This window comes from Dermacentor silvarum, chromosome 9 (genome assembly GCF_013339745.2).
Source record: "Dermacentor silvarum isolate Dsil-2018 chromosome 9, BIME_Dsil_1.4, whole genome shotgun sequence".
Classification (NCBI taxonomy): domain Eukaryota; kingdom Metazoa; phylum Arthropoda; class Arachnida; order Ixodida; family Ixodidae; genus Dermacentor; species Dermacentor silvarum.
Window position 1 is genome coordinate 118,040,232 of NC_051162.1, and position 12,442 is coordinate 118,052,673.

The 12,442-nt window shown below is 45.2% G+C and overlaps 4 non-coding genes across 4 annotated transcripts; 3 read left to right on the forward strand and 1 right to left on the reverse strand.

The window, feature by feature from the left end:
- Nucleotides 1-2,907: 2,907 nt before the first annotated feature.
- On the reverse strand, nucleotides 2,908-3,120 carry LOC119465414 (small nucleolar RNA U3). Its single transcript, XR_005194853.1, has one exon. It is a non-coding gene; the product is annotated as a small nucleolar RNA U3 (small nucleolar RNA).
- A 303-nt stretch (nucleotides 3,121-3,423) lies between these two features.
- Trnan-guu (transfer RNA asparagine (anticodon GUU)) lies at nucleotides 3,424-3,497 on the forward strand. Its single transcript has one exon. It is a non-coding gene; the product is annotated as a tRNA-Asn (tRNA).
- Nucleotides 3,498-8,053: 4,556 nt separating this feature from the next.
- On the forward strand, nucleotides 8,054-8,125 carry Trnah-gug (transfer RNA histidin (anticodon GUG)). Its single transcript has one exon. It is a non-coding gene; the product is annotated as a tRNA-His (tRNA).
- A 378-nt stretch (nucleotides 8,126-8,503) lies between these two features.
- Trnah-gug (transfer RNA histidin (anticodon GUG)) lies at nucleotides 8,504-8,575 on the forward strand. The gene has a single exon. It is a non-coding gene; the product is annotated as a tRNA-His (tRNA).
- Nucleotides 8,576-12,442: the final 3,867 nt, after the last annotated feature.

Sequence of the window (12,442 nt, forward strand, 5' to 3'; positions counted from 1 at the left end):
CGTGTGCATCGACCACCCTCGCTAGTGAAAGACGGCAGCAACGCTCTGCTTAGGCAGCTTGTAAGCAGACCGTGTTTCTCGTTCCGCTAGCCCGCCTGCGGCTAAGCAGAGGGCGCATGCGCATTCATACTTCCGCTCCGCTCGGCAGCTAAGCTTAGCGTAAAAACGCTAAACTAAAACTGCCTATTGCAAATCCTCCCGGAGTTTGTTGAACGTGGCTAATGGATGCTGCCGTATCGCCTACTAGTTTGCGCACAGGAAATAAATTGCATGTCCACTTGCGAGTTCAAACCTTGGGTCTACCAGGGCACCAACCCAATGCTCTAACCATTCGGCTACAGTCGCATGCCTACTTCAATTGTGCCAACGTGAAGTAGCTCTTCGATGCGACTTTCATGTGCGTCGCTTAGTGTAGTACCTGTGCACAAGAGAATACTTCGTGAAAACTTCTCTTAGGTGGATTCCAACGTGTGTTGGAGCAGCACAATTTTCGCCGAAATATAAGGTAGTTGTAGATTTACCTGCCTCGGTGTTGCAGTGGCTACAGTGTTGGGCGGGTTCGATTCCCTGACTGCAACGGCTGCATCCCAATGTATCGGGAGATGGAAAGGCCCAACCGATTGAAAGCCGAAGCCTTCCACTGCAGTGTTGAAATGTAATGCACTGCAGTGTTTTCTGACAAGCCCCATAATTTAGATTGTATATGTTAATCATAAATACCTTAAGCAATACTGCTTGGATTGGGGGAGACGAACATATTTGTCATAATATTGCCAAACATAATCATGGATTTATATTTGTAAAGCATGTTCATATTTGTAATAAAAGCAATAATTTTTTTTATTTTTGTGTTCTGGTGACAATAAATGCTCAGAGATATGAATCAGTTGCCAACGGTATTTGTGAACTATTTTTGGGAACTGCTCGATTTTCAGGCTTCGCAGCACTGCCATCCGCTTGATAGAACCAATGTATACTGACAGCTGACATTTCGGCCACCATTACATTAATATTTGAAGCATAAACATTAGTCTACTTGGTGGCACAGATCATCGAAGCTGTGACAATGAAGCAGTGTCTGTTCATAGTATTCCTACAGAACAGGGTCTGCAAATCTTACTAAGTCAACATCTTTATTAATAAAACGATCAGCATTGAACACAAAATTTAAATACTTTGACTGTAGTAGTTTGTATATAATGTGCCAGATAAGGCTCAATAGCCATTGCAATTTCTTGCCACCATGTTCTGTGTTTGCGTATGTGCACTTTGTCACTAATGCACTATTATGTGGCCCAATTGTGTTCACACATTATGCTGTGTAGCGACACCAGGCCTGCAGTAGCAGCTGGTAACTTGGCAACAAGATTAATCTTTAACCTGCAGTAGGCTGCCCATGTTTTATTGGGCCCTTGGCTAGAATCTTGTCGCCATGTTGCACGAGAGCCGTCTGCATTTGCTCCCACACCGCCATCTTCACCCTCATCATCAACACCTCTCACCCTCTCTCTTCCTTCCCTAATGCCGAGTTGCAGGTCAGCACGTTAATTCAGGCTCTCAGCTTTTCTGCTAAAATAAATATATATCTCTCTGCAGGCTTCCAACCTAGTGGTTTAGGTATCTCATTAATTTGGTTGTGAAAATTTAAATTTTGCAGTGCTACAAAATGCTGCTTCAACATCTGACCTCTAGGCTGTTTTAATGATGTCTCAAACAAAGGTGGGTGCTCATGAGTACGTGTTATTCTGATATGTTCGACTAATATGTAGTGCAACTTTGTTTCCCACCATGGGTTGCTTTTATACGTCAATATTTCGACAGCGTATGTGCAAATGATTACGAGCAATCCTTCCTGTCATGTGCAGTTTTCACTCGCACAAGATCACATGGTCAATTTCAGACCGACGTTCGACCGAAGCTTCACGATAGCAGTCTTTTAACAGTCTTGCATCTCTCACATTTCAACACTGCATGTGGAAGTGCCCTTATTCATTGCTGTAGAATATTGCTCAACACTCTACATTACTGTACAAGAACAGAACAAACCACGTACATGGAGGCTCCAACACTAGTTGAACGCACACTAGACTACCTTGCTTTCACAGAAAAGCTGAGCGATCGCAAAAATCAAGTATAAGGAAATTCTGCATGCTCCTTGACAAGCATTGCTTCGCGAACCGCAAGAATGCAGTAAAAAATGAACCAGGTGCCTTCTGCAGTGAATAAAGCAAATGCTCTTGAGTAATATAGAAACCTACCCATTAGTGTAACTACTGCTTTTCCGCATAGCATGGGCGTCATCACTATAGATAAATTCCCCCCCCCCCCCCCCCCCTTCATTTGACTTACAAAAGCTGGGAACTAGAGCCGGGTGCATATTTCGTATATTTAACTTTTTTTTTTACTCTCATTATACTAAAAATAGCTAAATATTGCTTTCGTGTTACATGAGGTGCTTCTTACATTTCACATAGAATTCTCAAAAAATATCTGCAGTTATTACTGTTTTACATCCATTCAAAACACCAGTGACCAGGCTGTAATTCTTATCGCGGTATACGTTGCGACTAGTATACGTCTTGAAATAAAACGCTAAAAAATAAAAACACCGACAATGAGCACATTTATAGGGGTAACGAAAGTTAAATTGAAATGGTATGCTTTTACGTGCCAGAAACATGCCATAGTGCCGGAAGCTCCCGTTAAACAACCAGGGGTTCTTAACGTGTGCCCAATGCAAGGGCGTATTTGCATTTCGCCCACATGAAAATGCGGCCGGGATGTTGCTGCGGCGGCTGGCGTTGGGTCCCATCAACCGTAAACCTATTAAGTTGCAATACAGCTTAATCAAGCTTTAAGTCGAAGAGCGAGTTCTGATATTTCGATTTGTTTAAAATATTTCACCCGGCCACTCAGACTGGATCTCCGCCCTCCCACCGGCCAATTAAGGCCGGAGGAACGGTCATCAATGGCTGGAACCCGGGTCGAAACCCGGATATCCAAGCCGGCTTCGCGCTCAGGCGGAGACCCTCGACTCGTCATCGTGGTCGAGTGTGTTCCGAGATCGCGGATGCGTCTCGACAATCGTACTATAGAAATGATCCTATGAAGCACGATCTTAACTTCAAGCAGTGCGACGATCCTACCCAACTTATAGTGGCCATGTCACAAGTACACGTTGGTTGAAACACTTATTGCAAATTTATTGCTTATAATCGCAGTAATTTCCAAATAAATTAGAATGGAAGAGCTGTATGCAGTGCGCGCATCAACCTTTTATGTTAAAATTGTAGTTATTAATGTTTCAAATGCAAAAAACAGAGTTACAGCATAAGAACTTTGCAAACTGTGTATAAGCGCACGTTGAACGTCAGAGCACAGACCACAATAGACGCAGCCCTTTAGAGCTTCACATTCGTGCCAGCCTCCGTGGCGCAATCGGCTAGCGCGTTCGGCTGTTAACCGAAAGGTTGGAGGTTCGAGCCCTCCCGGGGGCGGCTGATTTTTTTTTTCCCCCATTTTTTTTTGTTTTTATTTTTACTATTGTTTATTATTGCTAGTTGCACGTTTATTTTATATATGTACCTTTATTAAACACCGACATGATTGCGAGCCTTATCGAGGGGCCGCTGCTAACGCTCAAGCTGTACGAAGGCTCAGTGCCTCTTGTCGTAGTTCAACGCAGTTCCTAAACGTTTATCCTATCTTATAAAGCAACTTCAGAAAAGTATAATCCAAAACATTCTACTTGGCATATGTTAGTTTTACTGCACAGCCAAACACACCACAGCACGAGAAGTTCAGCGGAGTTTTAAAACGTCATATATCGACCGAGTAGAAGCTCGCGCTGGGAGCGTAGGTAGTCAGAATAAATGGAAAGAGTCACGGTGAATCCGAGCTTGAGTGAGTCGGGCTGTAGTGGACATGAGGACTGAGGGGTACGTCACAGTAAATCTGAGTTAGTGAGAGTCTGTGAATTCACTTAGTAATCCCTGACTCAAATGTGATATGTGTTTCTGAGTCTGCTAGAAGTATACATGCAACGATGACTGCACATTCGCCTGAATTAAAGAACCATCATGCCCACGACATGCTAATATAAGGCTAAAACAGCAGCTAGACTAACTAAAATTTTGAAAGCCTATTTGCGTTAACTATATTGACTTGCATACCAGGTGTTTCACGTAACTTGATCATCTGCCTGAACCGACTGCAAAAAAAAATATCGAAGTAGTCCATCAATTATAGGCGATTGAACAGGGGCGGCGCCATGATTTCTTTATTGGGGGGGGGGGGGGGGGGGACTTACGCGTTGTGCTTTGACTATGTTTAACTCCCTTCCACTTTCCTCTTATTTTATAAATGTTCCAATCAATCAATCGGAAGTCCGAGATAAATCTTGTTACGTGGCACCTACGCTTCGTTCAGTCACTCAAGACTCCAATAAACATACACGGTGTTTAGATAAGTGCAACGTAGTAAATATCCAGGCTGCGCATGTTCAAAAGATGTCAATCATTGCTCAGCCCAACGCTTCGATGTGCATTGCAATTTCTCCCACTATATTCTGAACGTGTTTATTTTCTTATATTTTTTTTAATTGAACTATCTGAACTTTGTAGTTATTCGGCGTGCTTTCTTTGCGTCATTTAAGAATAAAAGCAGGGCCGCTATTTTGTAGCAATGCCTTTAAAGTAATAATGCCTTTTCAAGCTTATCGCGCTTTGTCAGTGGTCAGAGCAAACGTTGGTCAGAGCGACGGTCCGCTCACTCACGATATCAACGTTGATAACGCGAGCGGACCGTCGCTCTGACCACTGACAAAGCGCGATAAGCGCGAAAAGGCATTATGACATTAAAGGCATCGCTACAAAATACCGGCCCAGGTGAAAAAAAAAAAAAAAAAAGAAGCGAAAATTTATTTAGGTATGTTCGACACACTCGTCCGAGAGCACAACAGGGTTGCGATGCGGATACAAATTGCTCGATGTCTAAATTTAATCATTTAACAACAGCTTGAATGGACTGAAGGCCGTTCTGAATACATCAGTCTTAATAAGCTATTCCAGCAACGCAGTAGGATATAAATTAAAAATTAGCACATTTACACAGCAGTGCTCTTGCTAAGAAAATGAAAATTTGTATAATACAATCGTACAGCACACACATAAAAAACAGTAATAAGTAATGAAAAAAAAAAAAAAAACAGGTACCCAGCAGCAACAAAATAACATCAGTTATCTAGATCACAATATAGCTTCAAAACAGTAATTTCACAGCAGGAGAGAGAACACCACTGTTTCCGTTCCCATACTGCCACTCCCTCTGTGAAGGCGCTGATGGCACTAGCCGACTGCCAATGTGCATATATCAATTCCAACTTTGGTAAAGACGCGCTATATTACAAGAAAAAAATTTAACACCCTTGTGGCGCCGGCTCGTGATTCCAAACGCTGGAAATAAGAAAATAATAACAAGGAGATCTACGGGAAATAAGAAAAGCAAATAGAAGAGAGTAGAGAATTGCAAAAATTTTGACACTACAGCATGGTTTCACAAACGCAAATATTAGCACTGTTCACTACACTAGCTATGGCGCAGACGTCGCCTCGGACAGCACCCTATGGAGTGTCTTTCATAGCGATGATGGGGACAGATGAAGTGCTCGAAGGTTTCGGCATCGGCACAACCACGTAGTGCCTGCGCTGTGACAGTAAAAGACAAAACATAGCCGAGACAAACATAGACAAACATAGCTTATTCGATGGTGAAGCGGGTGTTCTGATATCGGTATATGTTTGGGTCCTACGCCCGTGCCTGCACAATTTTCCCGTGAAAGCGCCGCAGAGATACGATGGGGTATCATTATACCGGCATATTAGTGCAGACGTACGTATACGTCGATTACTGTGCGCAGCATCAAACATATGTCGAGAACACGCTGAATATATATCTTATGGCAAGAGATAGTTCGACCGCAAGCCCAGCTAGGTCGCTCTGACGGTTATTCGTCATCTTGCTGCGGAGATAAAGTCTTCAATCTTCGAAGGCACCAAAACGTGCGCTCGCAAGATGATGACGATTACGGTATCGTCACGGCGAAAACACCTATAGCTTGTGCAGTTCGTGGAACGCTAGTTTATGCACTTTAGCGATGTGACTGGGATCTCCGCATGGTCAAGTAGCACAGCGGAGTTCGCATAAAAAAGAGGTATTGAAACTGTCTCCATATGTGCACATCTATGGTTTCGAGCCGACACTGTTTGCTGTGCTTGTGTTCTGCCGCTTATGCGCCGCATAAAGACGACACATGTATCCCGCGTGGTATACGTGCGCTGCCTTCGGTTGCACAGCACTCGCGGTTATGCGACCTCAGCAGGGCGAAGCTTATTCTCAGCTGCCGAAGAGAGCTGTGAGCGGAAGGCGCCTGTAAAAGAGCGTATTGCATCCGAGGCACGAACTTGCCGGTTCACGCAAGCAGACCGAACAACGAAGAAGGGTAGCCTATTTTTAAATCTATTTAGAACCGTCGGAACAATCTTTATCTTATTGCGGCAGTTCGCACTGTATTTCAATCGCCTATTCTATCACAAGCGAGAGGGCAATTACTTAATTGTGATCAGAAATTTTGTATAATAAATTGTTATGCCTAAACAAGGTCGTCCTTTGTGAGAAGCGCTGCTCTCATGCATCTGCCTCCAAGCTGTAAGACATCAAAAGTGACATTTTGTCTCATACCGCCTACCTTATATATATTGAATCAACTTTTCGGCGCTCTTGGGGGGGGGGGGGGGGGGGGGCAGGCGAGAATTCAAGCGCCCCGTGCCCGCCGCTGGCGCCGCCTCTGCGTCACGTCGTATAGCGATGGTTTGCGGAGCATGGCGTTTCGGTGAAAAGGGTTTTTTTCCTTTAGTGGCATTCCTAGTCTGATTAACAATGTTTGAATAAATCGTCAGGGGGGGATGTCAGTGAATAAGCATGTCTCAATCTACACGTCGTAGAGTGGCGTCAACACGTGGTGCACACGTTCTAGATCACCTAAACGCGTTGTGAAGTGCTTCTTCAAAACGCACTGATCGCAGGAGTCGCAGCTTTTTAATGCGATACTTTTATGTTTGCCTCTTATCAGGCACTTGTATTCTTGCGTTCGGCAAGGCAGGCCCTGCCCCGCATTTGGGATCGACCTCTGCACCAAGATGTGTCCAGTGATGAGATTAGAGCCAGGGTCCCTCAGCGCTAAAGTCAGATGATCCAGCCGTTAGGCCACGGACGAAAAGATGGAGAGAGAATATAGTTTACGGAATACCGGAACAGTGCAGACATCGACGGCAGTGTATCAGCAGCAGCGCGGGCAGCGCCATGTTCGCAGAAAAAGAACTTCACAACAAAGAAGTCCGTGATGCTTTTCTGCTGCGAAATTATCACTTAAGACTTCATTCTGCAAGGAAGAAAGAAAACAGACAAAAAAAGTTCGTTATATCGATTTACAGGTAATTTTCACTTCGCTCAAACGATATTGCCGCGACGTCGTAAACTCTAAAGGCCATATATGTGATGCGTGGCCACATATGGGGAATTTCAAAGGGAATTACGATTACTTCGTTATATCCATTAGTTCGTTATAATCTGCTTGGTTTCAACCAGGGGCGGATCCACGGGAGCCTCCATGAGGGCGCCCTTATCAAAATATGCAGACAAAAAGGGGAAAGGAAGCTTACTGCGTGCTTATATAGTGCTGTGAGTGTTAAAGTGCCAGCATTCTGCACTCCCCCCTCCCCCCTAGATCCGTCAGTGGTTACGAGGTTTGACTGTTTAGTTCTACGTGCGCTACTTGACGTCGACTTCACAAGATGGCGCCACCAGTACTGTTGCCGCGTTTCTGCCCATTCCTGTCCTTTGAGCGCAGGACTGGTTTTGCGGCCGCATTTGACCTCCAACAATCTTTACGAGCAAGCTTAAAAAAAAAAAAAACTGCGCTCTAAAAAAAAAAAAAACAGTTTGGTCATTCTGTTGTCAACACCCTATGTCTCCATACTGTCTGTCCCTGGAGACAGCCGTGATCGTATAGTGGTTAGTACCTTGCGTTGTGGCCGCAATAACCCAGGTTCGAATCCTGGTCACGGCATATTTTTTCCCGTTTATTTTTTTATTTTGTGTGTTCCGCGCCTTGCTACAACCAGTCTCGTGACTGTTTTTCTGCTCCTGCTGATTAATGGTTTCTTCGTTTGTCGATGTCTATGAAACAACCCACGGCTACAACTTCTGCATCTTTCTTTCTCTCTACGGTATGCTTCAACTGTGTGACATATTTTATGTAATCTTTTGAAAAAAAATATATAAATCTGTAACCTTCAATGTTGCTTCTTGAGGCGCTGAGCCGTTCCCATAAAGGTTCCTTGCTACAAGCTTAAAAAAAAAAGAAGAAAAAAAAAGTGAAAAAGAAACAGCTTTGTCATTCTGCTGGCTACTCCCTATGTCTCCCCACCACCCGTCCGTGGAGACAGCCGTGATCGTATAGTGGTTAGTACCTTGCGTTGTGGCCGCAATAACCCAGGTTCGAATCCTGGTCACGGCAATTTTTTTTATTTCGTTTTTTTTTATTATTGAAAATTGACTTTCACCATTGTTTAACGAAACGCTTTGCTCCGACCAGTTTTGTGGCAATTTTGCTCCTTCCGCTGAATGTCTATTACATTTCTTGTCCTTGCGCATATATGTTGCCATATCCCATCTATATCCTTCAGCACATTGAACGAACTAACTCAGCAACAACTTCGATCCCCTTCTACCGTATATGGTTCCCCTGTAATGCGCAGCGCAATGTTTCTAAAATAATTAGTTAACTAATTTTTGGCGCATTACAGGCCAAAACCACGATCTGATTATGAGGCACGTCGTATATTGGATAACTCCTGATCAATTTTGACCATCTGGGTTTTCTTAACGTGCACCCAATGTGCGGTACACGAGCGCATTTGCATTCCTTCCCTTCGGCATGCGTCTGCCGCGGCCGGAGTCGATCCCGCGACCACGTGCTAACTGAGATGCCGCAGCGGGTGTGTTTAATATAAATTTTAAGAAATATTAAAACTTGAATCAGTCTTTCCTTTTCGTTAGTTTCCTTCTTCTAATTATCTTTTTCTCTTCAGTTTTTTTTTTTTTTTTTTTTTTTACCTTTCGACCCCTTTGACCTAACAGTGCCGGTGTGCCCGGGCCAGGGTGGCAAACTCTCTCGAGGAAGCTCACAAGCAAACTCTACAAGCAAATAATTGATATGTTTGTTTTTTGCCTTGTCGCTCTGTTGAAGACATGTAAATAGTTATCCTTTATTCTATCTTCTTAGCTGGCCTCGGAAGCGGCGGGGCAGGATGGGCTTCAGCCTACCCGGTCGAAACGGAGGGAGGTCAGGCCTTCTCTTTCCCAATCTTCAGCTTCCATTATCCTTACACAGGGCAGGCTTTATCCACACCAGCCAGCTGTACGGTCATATTCGTATTTTCAGTTAGCGTGAAACACACGGACGAAGGAAAGGACACGAGTGCAAAACGTCTATTTTTGCGCTCGTTTCGTCTCGTTCCGCCTGCAGTTTTTACTTTGGCACCCCTTCTTGTATACAACTGTTTCTGTACTAATTTACTTATCAATAAAATTGAATTGATTGATTGATCGATTGGTTAAATCCTTTTCTTCGTCGGTGTGTTTGTTTCACGTGTAAGCCGAAGTATGAACATGAACAGGGAGACCACCTACGAACTCACCCAGCTTCCAGTTCTTCAACTGTGTCATCGCTGCGCAAAGGAATATCGCCCGCTGAAACCGAGCGCATGCAAGAATCCGCGCAGTAACCCTATTTAATTGCCTACTTTGCTAGACGCCTGCAGCGTGTCAGCCATGAAACGCGCGGAACCACCACACGTCGCGAGGAGGAGGAGGAGGAGAGAGAGAGAAGGCAGGGATGTTAACCAGAAATGCGTCTGGTTGGCTACGCGCGAGACTCCACTCGAGACTCCACGTAAACAAGGGCGACACTCCTCAGCTTCCGTCACAATTCCACCTGCAAAGTTGGATATGGCGGTCTTTAATTCGCTGATTATGGTGGTAAATCCGGCCGCTGCAGCGAGGCCAATGGCCGTCCTCTTCTGCCTCCGCCGATTTGAGGGCACGGACAGAACCAGCCGTCCTTATTGATGTTGCTCGGGCGCAGATTGGTTGGTGTCGTTGTTGTTGTTGTTTATCTCGGAAAGGGTAATTACGCTGATTGCGTATGTGTTATTTAGCAAGGAATATTGAGCAGCATCGGCGTATGTTGCTTCGGAGTTAGACCCGTGGGTTTTGTGCAGGGCTTGAGCTCTTGCTTTTCGTCTGTCGTCGTGATGACCTGCCAGCATGTTCTTTGGCAGCGGCTTAATGAGTACAAACAAGTACGCGGACCTGGCTGCGCTGTTATTGTAATGGGCTACACAGACGGTGGCGTGGAGCAGAGGTAGAACACTGGGCCTCTAATCTGAAGGTCGTAAGTTCGAATCCTCCTCCAGTCCATTACATTTTCAGGCATGAAGTGGCGCCTGACACTGACAAAAATATAATGCCGAGAGCTATAGTAGGGCTATACTAGTCCAGCTAGGTGCAACCAAATTAGGAAGGCCCACTAACCTTCAACAAGTCACTCCCTCACCAGAACATGAATTGGCCTCCACGGTGCAGTATTCGGCCACTACCTCCCTCATGACTCCTACAATTAATTGGGCTCCGTTATATTGGAGCCGTCTACATGCTAACATCTTTGCATGTTCCAGCGTTTACATCTCCGAGCGTCCACATGGTCGAGCGTCCCTCACAACACTCGGGACCGCTGTTTTATCCCTTTCGTTTCCCTCTTTCACTCGACGAGGAAACGCACTTTAGTTCTTTTAGGCCAATCACAATCTTCGATCAGTTTGTAATCTCCCGCCCATAATGTGGCATCGTTTCCCACCGGGCTCCGCCTCCAATCTTGCCTGATCGCCTCCGCACACAGGCAACGGTTGACACCTTAGGAACCAAACGTTGATGTCATTCCCACGGGAATGCTTGACGCTGGCTCCTTGCAAGAATTAGCCACCTCTCCATGGCGGTCAGTTCGCGGAAGCCACCATTTCCAGGGAGGGTGGTGGCTGTTGTCTCGGAAGGGGGCTCCAGGTTGGCGCGTCACAGTCGGCGCCGGGCCTCGTCGTAGTTCGGGCGGGCGCTGGTGCTTCACGAAACACAACATGAGCGACGTTGCTGTTTTAGCTACGCACGAGGCCGATGACCCATTGCAATCTGGGGACAACCATCACTCCCAGGTTACTGACGGTGACACTTCCCGGCCGCGAGAAACGACAAGCGTGAAGAGCACTTGATATGTTCACGTCTGTCGATGAGGCCTCCTTTGTCCCGAAGGACCGCCAACACAACACTATCAAGAAAGTGGTCAGACAAGGAGACACAATCTCTCCAATGCTATTCACTGCGTGCTTAGAAGAAAATATTCAAGCTCTTAGACTAGGAAGGCTTAGGAGTGAGGATCAACTGCGAATATCTCAGCAACATTCGGTTTGCAGATGACATTGTCCTATTCAGCAACAATGGGGACGAATTACAACAAATGATTAACGAACTTGACCGAGAAAGTATAAGAGTGAGGTTGAAGATGAATATGCATGCAGAAGACAAAGATAATGTTCAATAGCCTGGCAAGGGAACAAGAATTCAGAATCGCCAGCCAGCCTCTAGAGCCCGTAAAGGATTGCGTTTATCTAGGTCAATTATTCACATGGGACCCTGGTCATGAGAAGGAAATTTACAGAAGAATAAAATTGGGCTGGAGTTCATACGGCAGGCATTGGCAAATCCTGACTGGGAGCTCACCACTGTCGTTGAAAATAAAAGTGTACAATCATCGCATTATACTAGTGCCAAGCTTCATTTTTTTTCTTAATGTTCATTATAATATCGGTCCCCGTTCGCTCTCTGATCCACAACGCTCGCTTCCTGTCTCTTAACGTTAGGCCTAAAATGTTTCGTTTTTGTTAACCTCCATATGTTAGCACCGGTAGAATGCAATGATTCTGCACTTTTCTTTTCAACGACAGTGGCAAGCCCCCAGTCAGGATTTGGCAATGCCAGCCGTATATACTCCAACACATTTTTATTCTTCTGTAAATTTATTCTCACGATCAGGGTCCCCCCTGTGAGTAAGTGACCTAGATAAACGTACTCCTTTACAGACTCTAGAGGCTGACTGGCGATGCTGAATTCTTGTCAGGCAACTGAACATTATCTTTGTCTTCTGAATATTAATCTTCCACCCCACTATTACACGTTCTCGAACTATTCAAATGCTCCCAAATGCGCGCGCAAAAGGCAATGTGGCGCCATCTGCTCAATGGCATCGCAAGGCCTGTTGCTCGGATCACGGAGG